Genomic DNA, 21,813 nt, shown 5'->3' on the forward strand with positions numbered 1-21,813 from the left:
ACATGGTGACATAACTCAGGATTGTGGACATAACTCATACCAACCCAAATGAGACTCAATCTTGGATGCTTTCTTGGATTTATCCGGAAAAAGTAGCTCTCTGCCTATCAGCATCACTAAGGCAGCAGGAGGGGAACGTGAGTTCCTTAAATCTGCCACTGCTTGGAGAGAGCCTTTCTGAGAATGAAGCCAGTGCAGAGAAGGCAGAGAAAAGACATGAATAGAGTACTGAAAGCACGGTGTACGTGCCTGAATCAAGCTTTGCCTGCAATCTTTATACTCTTGGGTGTTTCATGTACCAACACATTCTCTCCACATTATCCTCCTTCTCTTTTTAAAGATGTTTTTTTTTTTAAAAAAAAACTGTCTTAGGTTTCAAGCGTAAGTAAGTCATCAGTTTCAACTTGTATATATTTAGTGTCTTTAGTTTTTTTTTTTTTTCTTTTTAAATGAACCATTTTTTTTAAAGTACATTTTAAGTAAAGTGTTCACAAACTCTGGTACTTTAATGACTATTTAGAAACTTGTGATTTGTAAAACACCTCACTGCTAATCAAGACAGTCCACTGTGTTTGAGCATTGCTGACCCTCTGTACCTGCTTTTCCCGAGAGGACATATGCGTGGCCATGGAGCCTGAGGGCGACCGAAAAAGCACTAAAAACCCTCGAACCTCTGACTTCCAGGTCCCATCTCCCCTCTCCCATGGGATCTGGACTGGGACAGATCCCAGGTCCCCCAGCCGCACGCCTTCTTCCCCTTCGTGAGGATCTCGTTACTGGGGCTGAGGCATCGGATATGGCATTTGTTAGTGTATCTATAAACTGTAACTTCCTTTGAAAATGTGATTAACGAATTGCAAACGGTTTCCAAAGGTTTATAAACAGATACTTTGAGAGCCACGGGTAGGTTTGTAGTTTTTGGTGCCTGTTTTATGAAAAAAATATGTGGGGGAGAATTTAATAAGGAAAGATATTCTGTGCTATGAAATACTTTGAGGTGGAGTTTCAAATAAAGGCCAGATGTGGTGAACACACCAAACCAGCCTGTGGCCTAGAAGGACGGGGCAAGAAGGGCACCCATCTGAGGAGCCAGCCGGAACCATCGGGGCTCTGCCGTAAGTGCCAGAACCTTCCTAGCAGCGTTGAACCGTCTGGATGTGAGTGCCCTGTTGTGTTACCTGCAGATAGATTGTGGAAGCAGAAAGGGATTGGCTAAGGTGATGGCCATGTTCATGTGGGTTTGAACGAAACAAGAATGCCTTTGCTTTTCTGTGTTCTTTTGGGAAACACTAAAAGAAGTCAGTTATATACATCCATGCAGCCTCTGTGAAACAAATATTATGTGTGCTAATAATTGATAAACAGTTCGTGCTGCTCCACGCTGCCAACAGGAAGGAAGGAGATGGGGGTGAGAGGCCCATAACTGGAGGGGAAGAGGCCTTGCCCAAAGCCAGCGCCATCTGGAGAAGGGGCGTGGCCAGGGCCTGGGAGCCAGCCTTGTCTGGGAAAATGTTTCTCTCTGGAGGCAGTCACGGTCCTCAGCTGGTGGATACCTTCACCACCTCCTCTGAGGCCCTGGGTTTCCTGTTGTCTTAGAGGCTAAGTGGCCATTTGAGAAGGAAGGGCAACACATCCTTCTCTCCTCCATGCACAAGAGAGGATGACATAGTGGCCACTGGGCACTTCATTCCTTCACTCCTTCATTCATTCATTCATTTGTCCATTCACATATCCAAAAACACTGTTGGACACTGGTTATTCATCAGGCCTCGAGCCAGGCCCAGGTGAGTCTTAGGAAAGCACTCAGTCAGAAACTGTCTGTGAAGGATCACCTTCTGCCCTCCAATTGCAGGTCGTGATTCACCAGGCTAGTTAGGAGAACAGGGAAAAGCCAGGGCCCCAGAGGGAGATTGTGGTTTGAACCAGGTCTGCACCTACAGGCTGTGTGCCCTGTGCTGCCCTGCATTTCTCCCAGCACACCGTGCTCCTCTGCAGGATGGAGGTAAGATCATTCAGCACATGGAGCTGCCATGAGGAACAAATGGGCATAGATCCGGTTGAGCACAGCAAACATTCTGACAAGCAGCACTGGGGCAACACGCCACTGGGTCAGCACTGGGAACTGCTCATGAGACAGGGCAGCACACCTCATCATGCTTGTCCCTAGAGACGACCTTCACGGGGTAAAACGGTTCTTCACAGTATAGTGAAAGTCGCTCAGTTGAGTCCGACTCTTTGCAACCCCATGGACTGTATAGTCCATAGAATTCACCAGGCCAGAATACTGGAGTGAGTAGCCTTTCCCTTCTCCAGGGGATCTTCCCAACCCAGGGATCGAACCCAGGTCTCTCGCATTGCAGGTGGATTCTTTACCATCTGAGCCACCAGGGAAGCCCCTTCATAGTATGGCTATTTACAAATTTTTCTAGTCCTTTAAAGAGGCAGTTCAACCTGGCTTGGGGGCCCATTCTTCTCAAGGTCAAAAGGAAGGGTCTCAAACAAGGACATGGTCTCAAGGCCAGGTGGCCAGGGGGGCCTGTGAGAGAGTAATGGTCTCTTCCCCCTAGAATTTGCAAATCAAGGTCTCTTACTGTCATAGTATGTCCTGCCCCAGAGGAGGTGCCCCTAGGGAAAGAGAATCTAAGGAGTCTGTATCAGTCTCTGCTCTAATGCTACAGTCTAAACGGAGCATTTTTTTAAGTCCCCCCCCCCCACCCCCAGCACTGACTCGTCCTGGTTATACATGTAACAACTGTTCATTGTAGAAATTTGAAAATAATGAAAAGTGTAAGAAGTGAAAAAAAGACTGTCCTCACTACCACAACCCAGGGATCACCAGGGGACACTCTATTATCTTTCCCAAAGGACAAGTATTTTGAAGTGGTTACTGTTTTCAGTTTTCTAAGTTCATTGTTTCTCCAACAAGAATTTATAAAACGTAGCAACCAATCTGTTCTGCTTTCCAAGTGACTGCTTTCAGGAAAAACAAAAACAAAAACAAATTTTTTTCTTTTCTGCTGGCTAGCTTCCCTCTCAACTCCCTATCATTCTTCCTGAAGAGGGTATGTTTCCTGTGCGAGGTATAGTGCTGAGTGCTGTACCCATCTCCTGTTAATTCTCACAACTCCACGAGAGGAGTAATGTAGAGACCAGGGATGTTGGTCACATAGTGGCATGGCTGGCAGGCAGGGAAATGGGGATTCCTCCCCAACTCTGCCTGGTTTCCCAGTCTTCACCACCCTCTGCACTGCCTTCCTTACGTTGTCCCTTCTCACCAACTCAGGGTAACCACTGATAGGACTTCATGTAGCCAGCATGTGAATAGCTGCAGAACCGCCTTGGGAGTCCAAGCCCATGGGCCATTTGTGTCTCTGTTAATAGTGAACTTACAGGGGCTGCCTTGAAACTAACGTTGATGGCCAGGGGTGCAAGAATCAGTTTTAGGTTAAGAACAAGTACAATATCATGCCACATGTCCAATGTATGATATCATATTCACATGATTCCTAACAACCAATATCCAACTCAAGGCCTCAGAGAAGCCTGGTAGTACCTGATGGTATTGATAAAGGATTTCCATCAGAAGTGTGACCCTTTGGTTGTGCAATCACACGACAGCTCAGAGAAGACACATGGTTAGATGTCATAGGCCCTATGGCAGTGGAGAAATTCCAATGAGTCTGTATTCAGAGCTGAACTCCTTCGTGTTCCTGGGAAGATGAGACAACCAGATATACCGAGGGAAACAGGGCCACGGGGGTGAGTAAAGGCAGTCGGAAAGTGGGAGAGAGTCAGCAAGGGCATGTCGAGACAACAAGCTTTTCCCTTTTCCTAAAAGGTACCCTGCTCTTATTAATTAATGTTTTTAAGTGTCTCGAAGATGAAAAGTTCTACGTGCTCTTCTAGTGTGATTACAAAATCCTTTTGATCGCTCTAAAACTGTAACAGCACTGGTATTTAAAAAAAAACACACAACAATTAGCCGGCCGCTTTGAAAACCCAGATGACCTTTATCTTCAGTGTCCTCTGAATCACTGGGAATGAGTCACACCCTGTGTGTGGGGAGGAGGTGGCCAGCCCCACCATCATCGCTTCTGCAGGTCAAATGTGGCTTACTACCTGGTGGTTGGATTTAAATCCTCCTTCTCAAAAAGCCAGTCTGTCTTGTAATAGTAAGTTAGTCATAAAAATTAACACCATGCTGAGTGGTTGGAGTGGGAAGAACATTTGTGCCAGCAAAGGAACAGGGACTAGGGGACTCTGATGGAGAACAGAGAGGTATCTTCAGGTCCGCTGACTCAGGTGAAAGGGTGATGCTGAGGAAAGACCACCTCATCACAGAGAACAAAGAAGGGTGTACATGAGGCTACATACAAAATAAAGATGCATGTGGGTGCCTAGGAGATGGCTACTCTGATAGGTTAGAACATTTTTGAGACAGAATGCTCTCTAAAGCTTCCTGGGCAAAGGTTAGATGCAAGACAGGCTTAATAATGAATTTCAAAGCTTCAAAAAGACTTGCATTGAATTCTTGAGCATGGAAATGTGCCATATCCCAAACCTGATTTTATATAAAGACTTCAGAGACCACTGAGTAATTAGGAGATAACATCTGGGGTAAAACGAGGACCTCTATAATTTGAGAATATGTCTGTCTGTGGCTTTTGACAAGCAACTTTTTTTTTTTTGCATTTACAGAACTTTATTTGGCATTATTCTTTTGAGAAGTTAATTATATATCAAAAGACTCTTGGGTATGTGGAACCTGTCAGACCATTTTGAACATGGGGTACAATTAGCCATCGCAAATTGATTCCAGTTTCAAAACAGCAAAGACAATGAATTTCCTTACTCACTCAAGTAATATCACAAATTAGTATCAAGCAGCACTGCAACACAGTAATGTGTCAGTCTTCAAACGATACTGCAGCTAACTATTCACTGCGGGGTGAGTTCTCTGCGGTGGTGGCTTCCCTGCTGTCCTCCGTAACATTCCTAGTGTCTGTAACCAGCTCAGTCACTGTGAAGAAAAACCCTAGTCTCATCCCTTGGTGGAAGGATGTATTCAGAACAGAGATCTCTCATTTTCAAGGTCTTTGTGTTTATTGACATGAAGGAAAATATTCTGCAAGTGAAGTAAAAAGAAGGAGGCACGAAAGAGGGAAAGGAATCGTTCCTGCCAAGCCAGCTGCCGTTACTCTTGCCTCGGGTATATGCCTAATGCAAGCAATGGTATCATCCTACGTCACACTGCCGAGCCTTCATCGTATGTGCATGTGTGAATGTTTGTGTGTAATTTGGGGAGCTGCTTGGCAGGGTAGCTTTATTTTGTTTTTTGCTTTTTTTGTGCTAAAGATTTTTAAGGATACTTTTGAAGAAGGAAAAGACATGTAGAAATCCATTTTTGTGGCCACATCTTCCATGGAAGTTTCTCTGATCCTTCCAGCTAGAGTCTCTCTCCCTTCTCACTCAGGAGGGCTCCTGTTCTGCAACTCCCTGAGGACACAGGGCTTTGCAATACTAAATGCATGTGACCATCTTTTCCACTCACCTCCTCTCTATCTTAGCCATGTCCTGACACCAAATTCAATAGTCTCATCCACCACTTGTCCACCCAGCCCACTGGACTGGTGACTGAGCAAAATGTTTAGTTTTAATTTTTTTGTATGTGATTCTCAATTATACTGACATATATTTTTAAAAATGTTTCTAGATGTATGCTGGTCTGAATAAGCCCAACAGACCTCTAATGTTCATAACTTATAGGAGAACCAAAGGTCCCCGGCAAGGCTGACTGAGTCCTCTAATATTTGCCTGTGATCATGGAGACATGGGTGAAGACTGGAATAGACAATTATAGTAGAGGAAGAGGCCAGTGGGCCAGGCAAAGTAGCCAGATTCATCAAACTACTACATTCATTGCTTCTACCAAGTATCTCCTAGAACTGATGGCATTTTCTATTCCTCTTGTGTTCAGCTTGGTGTTGGCTGCCACGATACCTCTCCCTTAATGATGGTGCATGTCTGCTAAGCACCCCTGGCCTGAATGGACTCCACTGTTCAATATATTTTCCCAAGTCCAGCCAGGGGGGTTCATCTGTAACCCTACATATTACCATTCAGCCTGCAATCCTTGTTACTTCTCATGCCCTGTAGGATGATGTCCAACATTCCAGAATGTCATACGTCCCCTTCACACTGCCTCTGCTTGCTCCTCTGGCCTCTCACTCTGTACTCTCCAGCTAGACTGTGCTGACTCCTGCTGTTAAGTCGCTTCAGTCATGTCCGACTCTGTGCGACCCCATAGATGGAAGCCCACCAGGCTCCCCTGTCCCCGGGATTCTCCAGGCAAGAGTACTGGAGTGGGGTGCAACTGCCTTCCTAAAAGTGTCATTATCATTCCTGCCATCAGGCCTCTGCACATGCCACTCCACCTGCTCCCAATACATTCCAACCCAACTCAGAGTCAAGTGGCCATTCAGCACCCAGCCAAGACATCAGCTCCTCCGGGAACTCCACACTGGCCTGCCCCCAGTCAGTTCAGGTCCTTCCTGTATCCTCTTCACTTTCCCATGGTGTCTCTGTCTCTATGACTAACACACTGTACTGCTAGAGTGCAAAGTTTCCTTCCTTGCCTATCTCCTCCCCTCTGTCCCATGCATCTTTGGTAAAAAGGGTATTTCTTATTCAGCTAGCAAAGTAATGCTCACAACTCTCCAAGTCAGGTTTCAGCAGTACATGAACCGAGAACTTCTAGATGTTCAAGCTGGTTTTAGAAAAGGCAGAGGAACCAGAGATCAAATTGCCAACATCCCAGAAAAAGCATGAGAATTCCAGAAAAACATCTACTTCTGCTTCATTGACTATGCCAAAGCCTTTGACTATGTGGATCACAACAAACTGTGGAAAATTCTTAAAGAGATGGGAATACCAGAACACCTTACTTGCCTCCTGAGAGACCTGTAGGAAGGTCAAGAAGCAACCATCAGAAACAGGCATGGAATAATGGACTGGTTCCAAATTGGGAAAGGAGAATGTCAAAGTTGTATATTGTCACCCTGCTTATTTAACTTATATACAGAGTACATCATGTGAAATGCTGGGCTGGACGAAGCACAAGCTGGAACCAAGATTGCTGGGAGAAATATTAATAACCTCAGATACGCAGATGACACTACCCTTATGGCAGAAAGGGAAGAGGAACTAAAAAGTCTCTTGATGAAGGTGAAAGAGGAGAGTGAAAAAGCTGGCTTAAAACTCAGCATTCAAAAAAGGAAGATCATGGCATCTGGTCCCATCTCTTCAAGGCAAATAGATGGGGAAACAACGGAAATAGTGTCACTGTTGATGGTGACGGCAGCAACAAAATTAAAGGATGCTTACTCCTTGGAAGAAAAACTATGACCAACCTAGACAGCATATTAAAAAGCAGAGACATTTCTTTGACAACAAAGGTCCATCTAGTCAAAGCTATGGTTTTTCCAGTAGTCATGTATGGATGTGAGAGTTGGACCATGAAGAAAGCCGAGCACTGCAGAATTGATGCTTTGGAACCGTGGTGTTGGAGAAGACTCTTGAGGGTCCCCTGGACTGCAAAGAGATCAAACCAGTCCATCTTAAAGCAAATCAGTCCTGAATGTTCACTGGAAGGACTGATGTTGAAGCTGAAGTTCCAATGCTTTGGCCACCTGTTGTGAAGAGCTGAATCAATAGAAAAGACCCTGATGCTGGGAAAGAGTGAAGGCAGGAAGAGAAGGGGATGAGAGAGGATGAGATGGAAATGACTCAATGACTGACTCACTGACTCAATGGAAATGAGTTTGAGCAAGCTCTGGGAGATGGTGAAGGACAAGGAAGCCTGGCATGCTGCAGCCCATGGGGTCACAAAGAGTTGGACATGACTGAGCAACTGGACAACTTATTCAGGATCAAACCTGCAGTGCCTAAGAGAGTACTCGTCAAAGAATAGATTCTTCATGAATATTTGAGGAATGAGTAAACAGAGTGAATGAACAAATTATAATGGGTCTTTACTTAATAAGCATGTACAACACCTACCGTATGTCTGGCCTATTCTAGGTGTTTTGTGAACATGAACTCAGTTAATCCTCACAGTAATTCCATGCAGTAGGCACTATTTTTGTCCTCATTTTCAGTGAGGAAGTTGAATGGAAGGAGCTTGAGTAACTTGTCCACGGTCACACAGTCGACAGCCGCAGAGCTGAAGCTGACTAGACACAAAGCCTAAGGCACTATTCTGCTCCATGGAGAAGTGTGTATGAGTGAACCTCCCATATAGAAACCTGAGGTTGCTGCTGGATGCCTGACTGAGACGTGTCCTTCGAGGGCACAGCAAGCTGATGATGGCAAAATGACCTGTGGCTGTCCTCAACCAGCTCCCTGGAACTCCACCTTGAGTAGAGCTGAGTTTCAAACTATTAACTCTCAAAGGAACCCTTCCATGAAATATATATGAAAGTACTATTTATACTTATATTTGAACCTGGATGAAATAGGCATTAGTTAAAGGCATCCAATCCATAGTATTCTCAAACTTGCTGCAGTACTGGGAGTCAGATCAACACCTTTACCTGTCCCAGTCACACCCAGACTCTCTTCCCAGAGTGAGCGAGAAACTTAGAAACTCCAGAGGAGGCTTTTCTGGGGCAAAGAGCAGGCATCTGAGAGAAACAGAATATTTCAACTGATTCTAATACCCAGGATATACTTCTGAAATCTCTATGGTTCTATGTTGGGGAGAGGGGACAGTACTCCATGTGTGATGCCTGTCAGTTTCTGAATGTCCCAGATAAAGGGACATTTTTCTCCTTTTTCCTCTGTTTATCCTTCCCAATCCCAGGAAATTAAGCTTATCTCACTGGGCATTTCTTTCTTTTTGGGCACATTTCTGCCAAGTGGGGTCCTTGTTTATTTAAATCTGCCTTGAGCATTCCTAGCAGAGGGTTCTTCAGGCTTTTGATTTAATCTGGAGTGTGTGTGTGTCTGTGTGTGTGTGTGTGTGTGCGCGCGCGCGTTCCTTTCAGATGTGTTCTAAATTTGTCTCCTGCAGAGTCTGGCCTCCACTGTGCCTGTGGTAAGTTGTGTGCTTCTATCTGTGGGATGTTGGTTTTGTAGTCATTGGGTCCAAAAAGAAGCCATTGTGACAATGATGAATGTCCCCTGACTTGCTCCTCAGGTGGTCTCTGTCCTTCCAGGGAGAGACAGGCACACGAAGCATCAAATTTCAGACTTGAACCCAGAGCTCCCTGGGGTGTGGCTGGCAGGCCAGCCTGTTATTTGGGATTTCTGGCCCTGGCCAGCTGAGGCACAAAAGCACTCGATCTTATGAAATCTCCAGCCACAAGCCAAAGAAATGCCAGCTATTGGTATGTTTGTGGGAGTAGGGGTGGGGTCACCCGGGTCCTGTCCCAAAGAGAAAGGGGTAAGTGAGAATAACGTTCAGTAAAAGTCCTGACTGGCTTAGCCAAACTGAATATCCCAAATGCATTCGTGTTTCCCTTTGCCCTGAAAACATCCACAGAGTATGTGGAAATGGCAGCTGGGAGGTGTTCAGAAACACACGTGGCCTGTCACATGATTATGAAAGTTGAGTGAAGCGCATAATTGTCTGGGCACCTCCTCAAAGAAGGGCAATGGTCAGTTCAGGGGTGTGGTGGGGAGTAAATGATTGTGCCCCAAAGCCTATGTTCTCAACCTTTTTATTTGCATTCTTTGCGTCTTATCATTTAGGATTATGTAAAAATGACAGCTGCTTATAATTATTTGGAGGTTTGAGTTGCAATAATTAAAAACATCTGCCTTTATCTTACCGCTACCAGACTTAACCCCTCAAGGTTGGGTCTATTGAACTTCAAAGAGGGAAGCAAAAAATAAAAGAAAACTCCACACATTACTAACAAATTTCTAGTGATTCATTTAAATGTATAACCAGCTATTCCAACAGCCTTCAAACCTTTAATTATCTTTTAAATATATATAATTTGGGACTGCTAATTAGATAGCAATTTAATGCTCTCATGGGGATTCAGATGCACTGTCTTTCTAAAATGTAAACTCGCAGAGGCATCATCATTGGCATTCAAATGACTGAATTCTTCAGTTATTCAAATGAGCGTGGGCACTTACACTGTTGAATCATTTGAATATTTTGCTGTCAGCTCACACTGCAGGTTTTACAGGGCTCCTCAGTACATTGAGGGTAAGTCTAGGTTTCTCCCAGTCCAACTCTCTGGAGAGAAATCCGTCTGACTCCTCCTTGGGGAAGCCTAACCTCGCTCACCAGCCCAGTCTGGCCTTCTCTTGGATGCAGATGGCTCTGTTTGCCTGTTTTAAGGAGGAACAAACTTTCCTGGAATTTACAGTTATGAAAGCTTTAATGCTCACTTCCCAGCATTCTTCATGCTGGTCTGCCTGCTATTGTCTGGACAGTTAACATTTTAATTAATAACTCTCTCTCCACAACAGGCTGCTGCAGATGGAGGAGGTGAGCGTTTCACTCTGCCTTGAGCTTCCACTTCCTGTGTATTCCTACCCCCGTGGAGATGGTCCTTTAAATTATATAAAGATGTGCATCACATGGAGAGAAGCAATTGATCAATTAGATGACACTGGACAATGATGGAAGCCAGCTCTCCCATCTCAGTCTCACAATGTGGCTAAGCTTTGCATTCCTGAGTCCAGGCTAGTAGCTAGCAGCTGACGCTCATTTCCCCCATGAGGGGAAGGAGGTGCAGACAAATCTATAGGAATTTTTAAGAGATCATTATTCAACACATTGCCTGTAATTACATTTTGATGAGCCCTTTATTGCTAATTCATCATCCAAGATGGGGCACTCTAGATATGAAATTAATCTAGTAAAACAAAGGTCAGAGTGTGTCCACTGTAAAGAAAAGCTCTGTCCTCATCAAATCCTTTTGCCAACAATAAAGTAGCAGAGAATCCTATCTCTAAACCAAATTCCTTAAAGTGCCTTCTCCATTATTAACAGCATAAAGCCAACACTCCCTGGTGCTTCTCAGTGCAAGCAGGCTGATGTGAGGTGAATACATGTGCAGCCCCCTGAAACAGAATGGGAAATGTGCCTGATCCCAACACTTTAAAGCAAAGGTCTGTACGCACAGGGAACTGTATTTGAAGCAAATCAATTTTTGCAGAGATGTATCAGTACACTGGGATCATGGTGTGACTCTCCTCTGAAGCAGATCCTAAGGTCAGGATTTAAGGGCAAAGTTTTTTTCTTTGCCAGGAAACGCCTGTAGGGACACGGCAAAGTGACTCAGAGACAGAGACAACAGGCAGGAGCCAACACAAGCTGCATCATGGAGCATGTGGGCACTGTGGGCACCTCAAGCTGAATCCCACTGCAGGGGCCCGGGAGCCACTGTGCAGCAGGTGCCTTCAGGGAGCCCACCGGGAGGTGGGAGTGCTCGTCGGTTTTTGGTGGAAGGATGCTAATTCCCCGGCACCCCTTGCCCACTGTGTGCTTGAAAGGAGTGAACTCCAGAAGTCATAGAAAGTCTTCACTAGGGTTTTGGCAGCTGCAAGCCAGGCTGGAACCCACAGAGGTGAGGGCTGAGGGGGCCTGGGACAGCCATCCACAGAACTACTTCACTAAGCATGTTTCCAAATAGGAATTTACCAACAAAACCTCAAGGCACTTTCCCTTGGTCTTTGGAATTCTGTTCTGAATCTACTCACAGATTCCAGACACATCTTAGGTCTAGCCGTGCCTCAGGGTCTTTGCATACATGGTTCCCTCAGCCTAAACTAGTCTCCATTATCTTGGCACAGCAAGTTCTTTTCCCCCTCAGGGCTATAGGATTCACCTTAAAATGTCATCCCCAAGAAGGGTTCCCCTTGACCATTCAACTAAAAGTAGGGCATGTCCCTAGTCTATTGCTGTCTCAGATCCTTCCTTCCTTTGGAGAGGTTATCCAAAATGGGTTAATACTTTCTATTTGCTTACTTATGAGCCTAAAAACAACTTATCTTATCCATGACCAACTGAAGGGGGAGTTGTGTCTCTTGTTTTTATCCCTTGATCTACAGCATATAAAAGAGTGCCTGGCACAGAAGAGGTGTTCGATAATGCATGCCAGATGAGGGAAGGAAAGGCGAGAGGGAAGGTGGGCTCCAGCAATGCAAGAAGGAGCAAGTTGCACATCTAGTGTCTGAAGGGCCTTTTGTTGTTTCCAAATGTGCTGGATTGGATCACAATCTGTGAACTGAAGCTTACAGGCTGCAAACTAGCTCCCTACAGAGTTCCCGAGCCACCCCTGTCACAGCTAGATACCACATCCTTTTATAAATTCTTTCTTGCCAGTATTCCCACTCTGGTGCTTAATAATATACTGTGTCATTGTGTAATCAATTACCTATATGAGGGTCTTCCCTCCTGTTTATTATTCCACTTCCTCCTCTAGGTGTTTTACCAGGCCCTGGATACGCAAGGGTGGACAAAACACTGATGAGTGCATTCAGGCTGCTGGCAGTGCAGTGAGGGGACAGACGTGTCGAGGGATTTCCGTAATGTTGTGGAGCCCAAACTCAAAGACCTGTGCAAGAGGTCTGGTGGGATGAGGGTATAGTGTGGTGTGGAGAGGAAGGTTTTGGGGGTGGGAGTGGGAGACAGGGAGGGACGAGAGACTGTGTGCTCCCTGAGAGCAGGGGTCAGAGCCACACCCAGCAATGGTTCCCAGACTTGGGGATTCCACAACTGCATCAGCCAGGCTGCTCTGGTTGTAAGCAACAGATACCAATTCTTAATCACTTGAACAAAAGAGAAATTTAATAAAAAGTGTATATTGAAGCTCTCTGTTCCCACTACAGTGTGAGATTAATGAATATGAGTGAATAAATAAATAAATAAAGGACAGGATGGAGGGCCTTTTCCTCTTGCCTTTTCTTTCTCTTTCTTCCTTCCTCCCTCTCTCTTTTTCCTTTTCTTATAATTCTTCCTCTTTCCTTCCATTCTTCCTTCTTTTTCCTTTATTTATCCCTTATTCTTTTTTTTTTTTTAAGTAAGCACTTAAGAGAAACAAACCTTCCATCTACTCTTACCAGTCAGGACCCCAGCAGGAAGCATATGGCATCGTCAAGCTGGCTAATTAAGGAAGTTTTAATAAAGAGTCTATTGTAACAGAGGGGCAGGTGTAGGAAACTATAAGAAATGGTGTAGTACCCTGAAGTCACAAGCAGTGGGGCCCTTCTCTTCCACTCTGCATGAAGGGACAGAGGAAGGAACAATCACAGGAGCCCACTGAGAACAAAAGGCTAATGGGGCTTTAGATTGGGTGCAGCCAGTGCCAGGGGACACAGGGCTGAATATACAATCCACTGCACTCTCCTCTCATTTCTTCTGGGTGTGAGTCCCCCACCAGCTAAACTCCATCCAAGGCCAAGACCTGAGTGCCATGCGGGTGGTGTGCAGGAGCAGACAGCAGAAGCAAAGAGGAAAATTGTCTGCAGAAGCCAAGAGAGGCCCACCAGTCCAACTCTCATTTTATAAAAGAACCTTATAACACTGCTTCGGAATTAAGGAGGTCTGTTCAATCCAATAGGTTTATTAACTTGATGAAAAACGACACTGTTCATAGTTGTCTTTTTTTTCTTTCCTCTGAAGACTGAGTCAAATTTGCTTTCTAACTGACACAGTCCTTGGCCTAGGCATCAGTTAATCTCTCTGAAACAAGCACTAACACATAGGATGCTACGAAGACTTAATGAGGCAAAACACACAAAGATGATAAGCACACAGCATGGTTCTTGAAACTCCAAGTAACAGCTGCACTGTCACTGCTAATCCACTCTCTGCTAAACCCCATCTATGCCCTAGGTGTCCCTGTACACACCCAGCCACAGAACTTGGGGACCAAGCAGCTACAGAGTTCTTGAGGTTTGCAGGACAGAAAGGCAGGCACCCCTCTAACCTGCTTTATCCTGAAGCTCACAGGTGTTAAGCATTCCCTGCCCAGGGCTGCCACGCTTCCACTCAAGTGTCCAGACCGGGGCGGCTCCAACCGTTGTCTCAACTTTTCATCCAGAGGAAAGCACGCAAAGCTCTGTTTTCTCTTTCACCAAACGATGTATTTCAAAAATACCAGGCTCGCTCCATGGGCGGGGGCGGGGGGGGGGCGGGTATCACACAGTCTTGTTTATTTTTTCTCCAAGAACACACTCCTCTGAGCAGATACATTTACTAAGCATCCGATGATTCTTTCTTTGAAAATAAAACGGGATGGATTCAAACCTGACATAAAAGGATTGTGTTTTGAGAATGTCCTCAGGGAGCGGGCACACGGCGGTGCCCGTGCGCCACCTACTGGCCAGTCTCGTTCAGTTCCTAGCAGTCTGAACAGAGAGCAGAGCTGGAGACTGAGATGGGATTCCAGTCTTTAGAAGCTACAGAGTTATATAAATGGTGACAGGTTCCCACCCACGACACCCCAGCAGGTTGGGGCCAGCAGAATGCATGGTTTTGAGACAAGAGACAGAAGTCAAAAGTAGTGCTTGGTCCAGCATGAGGACAGAGATCTCAGGAAGTGTGTGGGGCCCCTGCTGAGTCTGGAAAGAAATGTCCCTCAGAGTGGGCTGTGGATGAAGTTGGTGTGCATGCCACCTCCTCTGGGAAGCCCTCCAGCATCTCAGGGTACTCTTCCTCATGAAAAGCAGATGCCTCCCCCGTAAGCACATAACTCTTCTTGGCCTCTAGCAATGAGCTCTTTGTGGGCAGAGATGCCGTTCTACCTGCTTCTCTGTTTCCATCAGCTACCACAGTGCCTGACTTGAGGAATATCTCATAAATGTTTTCAGTCCAGCAGACACAGGGGCGGAAAGAAAGGAGGACTTGACCAATTACATGAGATTCAAACTTTGCAGGTGATGAAGCAAAGACTCAGTAAGTGTTTGATGGGTAAACATGTGGCACCTGCACTTCTCATTTATTGTAGAAAATTGGTACCCAGATATTTAGTCATCAGCATCCTTCAAACGCCGTCAAAAATCTACCAAGAAATATCTACCAACCACTCCCTCGGTGCAGCAGCAAAGTCACAGGAATTCACAAGGGATGGTGCAGGAGAGGCTGAACACAAAGCCCTTTCCCAAGAGTGATACGTGATCGGAGGAAACTAAAATACGGGGTGTGATGGGGAGTGAGGGAGGAGGTGTGTGGCTCCTTTGGTCAGAGAGCAGGGATGCTTCTCTGTGGAGGTGACATTGAGATAAGACATGGAAGGTGGGACAAAGGCAGTCACGGGTGTATTGGGAAGAAGATTACAGGCAGAGGGAAGAGCAGGCACAAGAATTTGGACCAGAGAGGAGCTTGGAGCTTCTGAGGGATGGACAAAAGGGCTGGAGTAGACTGAAGCAGACGTGAGCACCGCAGGCAGCCAAACCACTCTGGCTGGCCAGAGAGATAGGGTAGGGAGCTGGGGCCATGGTCTGGAGTTTAGGTTTTACTCTAGATGCTAAGAAAAGCCAGATCAACTGAGTGATGCCTGTGAAAGCCCACGCTGACTACTAAGTGAATAATGCTGGGGTGAAGGGAGTACAAAAACAGGTGCCCAGAGCAGGGCTGAAAGGGAACGGAAGTTATCTGGGAAAGCCAAGACAGAGGGCCTGTCAAGAGTGACAAAGAGAGGGGAGTAGACTTGGGGTGCATTTTGGAACCACTAGGAAATGACGGTGGATGATGTGGGGAGTGGTGCAGAAAAAGACAGTGGTGGAGGCCATACCCACACTTGTTGAACTCAAAAGAATCCTTAATTTGCATTGAGTGGGAAGGAGAAATGAAGGAAGACTGAGGCATTCCTCAGTCTGCTTAGCATTTAGCCTATTTACATAAGTCCATAGGATGTCCATTTCATTCCATATGAGAGGACAATGGTGTAAGAATATTTAATTTGTCAGAATGTCCATGTGTCAATCTGTGTTTCCAATGACCTTCTGCCAGAGCCGATCTATAGCCCATGTTCAATAGCAAAAAGGCATGGAAAAATGAACTGGCTGGGCATCTGTAAGAACAAAGAAATGGAATCAACATTTGGAGTGGGATGGGGACAGTCAAGGAGTCCATAGGGACTGACTGGTGACATCAGGCAGAACTCGGGCTGTGGGAACAGTGAGAACACTGACTTCCAGAGGGAGTGGAGAGATTCTGTAACAGGAAGATGACACTGTTATCTGCAGAATCTGGATTCGTTAGAGAGTTCAGCTGAGTTTGAGAGAACAACAGAAATGGCTTGGGGTCTGATGCAGATAACCTGACAGTCCAGGCTTCCCACCCCCTGGCCTGGGCTGCACAGTTTGGTCACCTATTTCCTTTTTAGATGTAGCTACTAGACAATGTTAACTTACACAGGCAGCTCATGATTGTGGCTCACATTACATTCTTCCTGGACAGTACTAGTCTAGGCAGAATCTCACTGTCATCGCCTGGTGATGACCCTGTTATTCACCCACATGGCTGCAAAGATCAGGTTCCCACTCTGCTTCCCATTTCCTGAAGAATCAACCAATATAGAAGAGTGAATTTAGTGCATCTAAACTGATCTGGGGGCTCCTAGTTCTGACTCTTTCTAGTCATTTAACTACTTGATCGCTTGGTGCTCCAGATTCCTGTATGTAACATGAGGATATGCACTGCCTCACGGAGATGTTCGTGGCACCCTTGGTTGTCTACAATCTCACTCCAGGCTGCCTTCCAGACCCACCTTCCACAGAGGCCTGGCGTCACGCACACCCTTTCCCTGAGCCTCTGAGCCTTTCCATTGCTTCTGCATCCTAAGCTTGCTATTAAATTAGTTAATGATTAAAAGCTTTAACCGCTTAAAACACTTTGAGCAGTGTCTGTCACACAAAAAGGAATCAACAAATGTGAAACAAAGTTTACTAAGACCAAACAATAACAGATACAAAAATGCATTTTCTCTAGTGTGTCTCTGGTTACTTATCCACCCTACATATAAAATCTTATCCACCCTATTTGATTTTGAGCTCTCTGTGTTAGAGCACTTCTCTGAAGCCACTCTGGGCAGCTTGTTTAGCCGTAGAACATAGTAGCCATCTAGCAACTATTGAGAGAAGGAACTGAGATTTTTCTCCATCTCATCTACCATTAGGCCCAGTGGCCCATGTGACTGGCTAATTTTTATCCAGAATAGAAACTCTTCAGCATCCTTTCCCATCTTCTGGGCTTGCAGACACAGAGCAAACAGCTTTTGGCAAATGTCAACGTGGTTTCATGGAAACGAGTCCTAGATTTTGCCTGCCCCAGGCTCCTCTGTGGAACCTTGCCTGTGCTGTGGCTGCTGGAAGGGAGCCTTTTTTGTGTTCTCTTGGTGGTTTGATGAGGTCCACATTCCAGGCCTCCATGGGGAAGGCAATCAACTTAGATGTCCCTTTTTTCTAAAACGGAGGGGCACATGGATTACCAAAAATCTCAAAAGAAAATCAGATCATGCGAAAGGTGGTCCCTTTCTAGTTTTATTTCCCTCGATGCTATGTCAGGCAAAAGAAAAAAGATATATTAGGGGTTCCACATTTTAAGAAAAATTCGTAAAGCTCTCAAAGAGCTTTATGGGAAGAATAAAGTGCAAGAAAAATCGATCTAGACAGTAATTCTAAGTAACTACGCTTTGAAATAGTTTTAACCTGAATGTTAAAGAGGGGCAGAGACCAAGGAAAAAACTTCCAGATGTGTAATAACAACTCAAAAATCATTCCTCAAGGTCTGACTTGAATCCTTCTTGCTTCACTGTTGTCCGAGTCCCCACCCGTGAGATGGCCTCAGCCCAAGTGAAGATAGTTCCTTCAACCCTCATTCTAACACATGGATCCCAGCACACTGGGAACCACATAAATGTTTGTTGAATCACCATCAGTTAGTCTACCAGAAGTCACAAGCAGGTGGCAAAGACAGTGACTGAGAAACACTTGGAGAAAGACTACAGAAAGCCCAGTTATCAACAGAAAAGTCCTGCTTGAGCAGCTTTGCCAATTAAACCAAAGCCAGTCTGCTGAGTAAGGCTCTTACATCTGAGCTGTTTTTGGAGACACTTCATGATTCACACCCAAATCATACATGATGAAAGAAAATACTGGATAAATCAAGCCAAATATTAAGTGTGGGGGAAAATTTTATTGGACAAATTAGAAAAATATTGGTATTGTGCTTCAGGAAACCCACTTCTTTCCTCTGGCTGCAGGGGCAGAAACAACCTCAGTGGCAGATGGAGAGGGAATAGGAGTTATTTTAAGTGAGTCGGCTCTGTCCTCCATGCTGGCCACAATCTCCCACTCACACCCACTGTGCTAATCTGGCAGCCTCGGCCAGAACCGAGGGGAACATCCATTTGTAACAAGGATTTGACTGTCTGGCTGGGCTTGGAGAAGGCCTGTCAGGTTGGAGTGAGGATTCCCTGCTAGAGCTGGCCAAGGGAGCTGCTGGTGGTGTTTGGCCCCAGCTGTGGGTGAGACTCTGGCTGGGTCCGTTTACATATGGTGCAGATACCAGGTTTCTGGGGGAAGTGCCCCAATTACATTACATTATCCCGAAGGACCCAAAGTAACTGGAAATGAAACAATGGCTTTGGAGGATTCTTTCATTCATTCTCCTTTGAAGTCCCTCCTCTATGCTGAGTGACTGGTGGTGAGGGAGGAGGAGGGATTAAGTTTTCTGCTTTTGTTGTTCAGGTGAACAAGACAGAGACAAACAAACTACTTGTACATGCCAGAGCTGGGTTATTCCCCCTACGTGGATTGAGGCTTAACTGTCATACTTTAGTTACTGCAGCTGCTAGTATATCCTCAGTGCTACTTTAAAAACAAACAGACAACAGTAACAAAATACTTCGGTTTCCTGGGCTCACACAGAACTTCCCAGGACAGCTACTGTTTGCTTTTCTTCTAGCTCAGAGCCGGCCAAGAAAAGTAAAGGTGTGAACGTGTGACAGACAGACAGAGAGAAAGAGACAGAGCAAGGGGGAGAGACAGAGGCACAGACAGGCATAGTTGAGGTTACACAGACTAAGTTGATATCAGATTGAAAGTAGAACTGCATGCAGACTGCATGATCCCAAGGACTCTGTCTGTTTACTCGTGTGTGTATGGATACAATCCCTCATCAATGTTTATCATAATAACCTGAACAAATTGAATAATTAAAAAATGTTCTTTAAATCCACCCCTTGCCCCGCAAGCATCCACCATCACCAAGTCCTCCCAGTCTTTACAGCAGTCAATAAAACACAAACAGAGTGTCCATACAACTACCACTATCCCCACAATGTCCTGGGGCTTGATTTGTCACACAAGGCTCTTTACTTGCATTATCCCATTTACACTGACAACCTGTAATATTATACTTTTTGATTATGACAAGATTACAAGAGAAAATGATACTCAGAAAGGCTGTGTGACTTGCCCAAAGTCACACAGCTGGTTTATGATGGGACTAGGATTCAAGGATAACCTGTGTACTGCTGAAGTTGAATTCCTTCCACTTCACTGCTGACTTTCTCCCAGCAGGAAAATACAAAACTCAAGGGAGGGTTAACACCCACTATTGATTACACAGATGGGTTAGTTCACAGAATCCTCAACAGTGGGCATCACGCCAAACCTCTTCTAAATATGTCATGGCCTCAGGGTCACAGACGGAAAAAATGGGATAGATGGTCCATTGACCTGGCCACTCCTGATGTTCTTATTGTGGATCAACTTCAAAAAGCTTCATCTGGTTTGGGTCCTTACAAGTGAGATGTGCAGCATTTGCTTGGGCCACCACATTTATGGGAATTTGACCCTAGCTGCCATTTCCAGTGAAATCATTCACTGCTACAGTGAGAAGACCAGAAACGACTTGGATTTGTGAGTATTTGCACTGTCAGGAGACGATCAGTGTTGACTGGTTGGCCTGTTCTTCTAAGAGCCTTTCAGCTGCCCTCTCAGTGGCTACAGTTCTGAAGTCCATGAGATGGATTATTTGCAAACAGGCCATTTGCTGCACGATCAGGAGATGTGAAAGACCAGGAAGTCTCTGAAATGATTGTGCAGAAGGGAGCTGCTCACTTCCACATTATACAGAAAGGGAAGGTACCCTGGTGACTTCTGACATCTGGTCCCATTTTGTTCCTTCTTTAAAAGCTGGTAAATAATTCATTCACTGGCAGAAGATCCAGGTTTGATTGCTTCATTTACTCTGATCCACTCCAGCTTGGAATAAATAAGCACTAGGAGCCTATTGTCAGCCACATCAAACATATAACTCCTACCACCCTCAACAAGCAACCCCAAATGGAAGACTTAGAAATGCATACTATGCTAAGCTTTTTAAACTTAAATACATTTTTAGACTTACATATCCTTGAAAAGTTAGGTACGTTTTTTAATTGGACTTTTCAGCGATTCTGAATTAAGTTTGGAATCAGCTAACCAGTTAATTCAATCCTTTTTTGATAAAAAGTTTGTTGAAGTCAAGTATTACCTTAAGTTGCATCCTGAAGCATGCATATGGGATCCACATGATGTGGCCATGACTCCATTAATATCAGGGTGATTAGAGCAAACTCGGATGGTGATGGAGCTAAAACATGAACTTCTTCTAAACAATGATTCAAGTGAGAAGCAAACTGCTCCACACAATGTCTCACAAATAAATGCATAGCAGGCACTGCTGATATTTTCTAATTTTGATGAAAGGAAAAAAGACATGTGGAGTAGATGGGTATGTGTGAGAGTGTGTGTGTGTGTGTGTGTGTGTGTGTGTATACAGCTATAGGAAATGAACTACACTTTCTTAACATTCAAAAGCAGAGTTTACCACATTACTCTTTATACTTTTATATCTTCTTTAAAATTGGCTAACCACAGACCAAAATGGATGTCCTTTTGTCAACATATTGCAACTAGATCAGGGAGAGCAAACGTGTGGTGCCCTCTCTGCCATGCCCCTGCAGGGTCTACAGTGGACCAAGCCTGGCTGCCCTTCAGAATCCTCCTAAACACAGTGCTTCAGGCAGCCTCTCCCCAGGGATCAGAATGGACCATGATATTCTGGGCTGTCTTGGACTAGGCCTAACTCCACTCACTTCAAAGAGAGTTAAAACGACGCTGAAAGAAAATGGTTTACACATCAACTCACCAAATAATGCTACTGGATACATCTTAGGCAGGACAAGGGGGAAAATCTTAACTGTTTCAATGAAATACAAAAGGTATTATTGAGTACCTTCAAGCCAACAGGCACCGGGCTTGGGTAATGTTCAAATTCCATCATAATGAATTTCCAGGGATCTTGACTCTTATTTGTTGTATCAAATGTAATTTTCAATAAGTTGGTCTCAGGGCTTCCCTGGTGGTCCAATGGTTAAGAATCCGCCTGCCAAGGCAGGGGACACAGGTTCGACCCCTGGTCTGGGAAGAGTCCACATGTCACAGGGCAACTAAGCCCATGGGCAGCAACTACTGAAGCCCATGCACTCTAGAGCCCATGCTCCACAACAAGCCCATGCACTGAAACCAGAGAAAGTCTGTACACAGCAAGGAAGACTCAGCAAGTTCCAAAAGGAATAAATAAGTAGATAAATATTTTTTTTTTAAAGTTGGTCTCAGGCTAGAGGGTAAGAGATCATTTATTTCATAAAGATATCTATTATGATATATATTTCAAAGTGAACAGAGTTTAACATTTTTACATATATTGGCAAATATGAAATAAATAAGTATAAGACATATATGGATTTATATATAAAAACATGATAGCAAATATATTTACCCTATATTATTTGC

The 21,813-nt window shown here is 44.9% G+C and overlaps 1 protein-coding gene across 2 annotated transcripts in view; it reads right to left on the reverse strand.

Moving 5' to 3' along the window:
• CACNA2D3 (calcium voltage-gated channel auxiliary subunit alpha2delta 3) overlaps positions 1-21,813 on the reverse strand; it is an 871,068-nt gene that overhangs the window by 189,915 nt on the left and 659,340 nt on the right. The window lies entirely within an intron of this gene.

The sequence above is a fragment of the Giraffa tippelskirchi genome, chromosome 9 (genome assembly GCF_054371585.1).
Source record: "Giraffa tippelskirchi isolate mGirTip1 chromosome 9, T2T-mGirTip1v1.2.pri, whole genome shotgun sequence".
Classification (NCBI taxonomy): domain Eukaryota; kingdom Metazoa; phylum Chordata; class Mammalia; order Artiodactyla; family Giraffidae; genus Giraffa; species Giraffa tippelskirchi.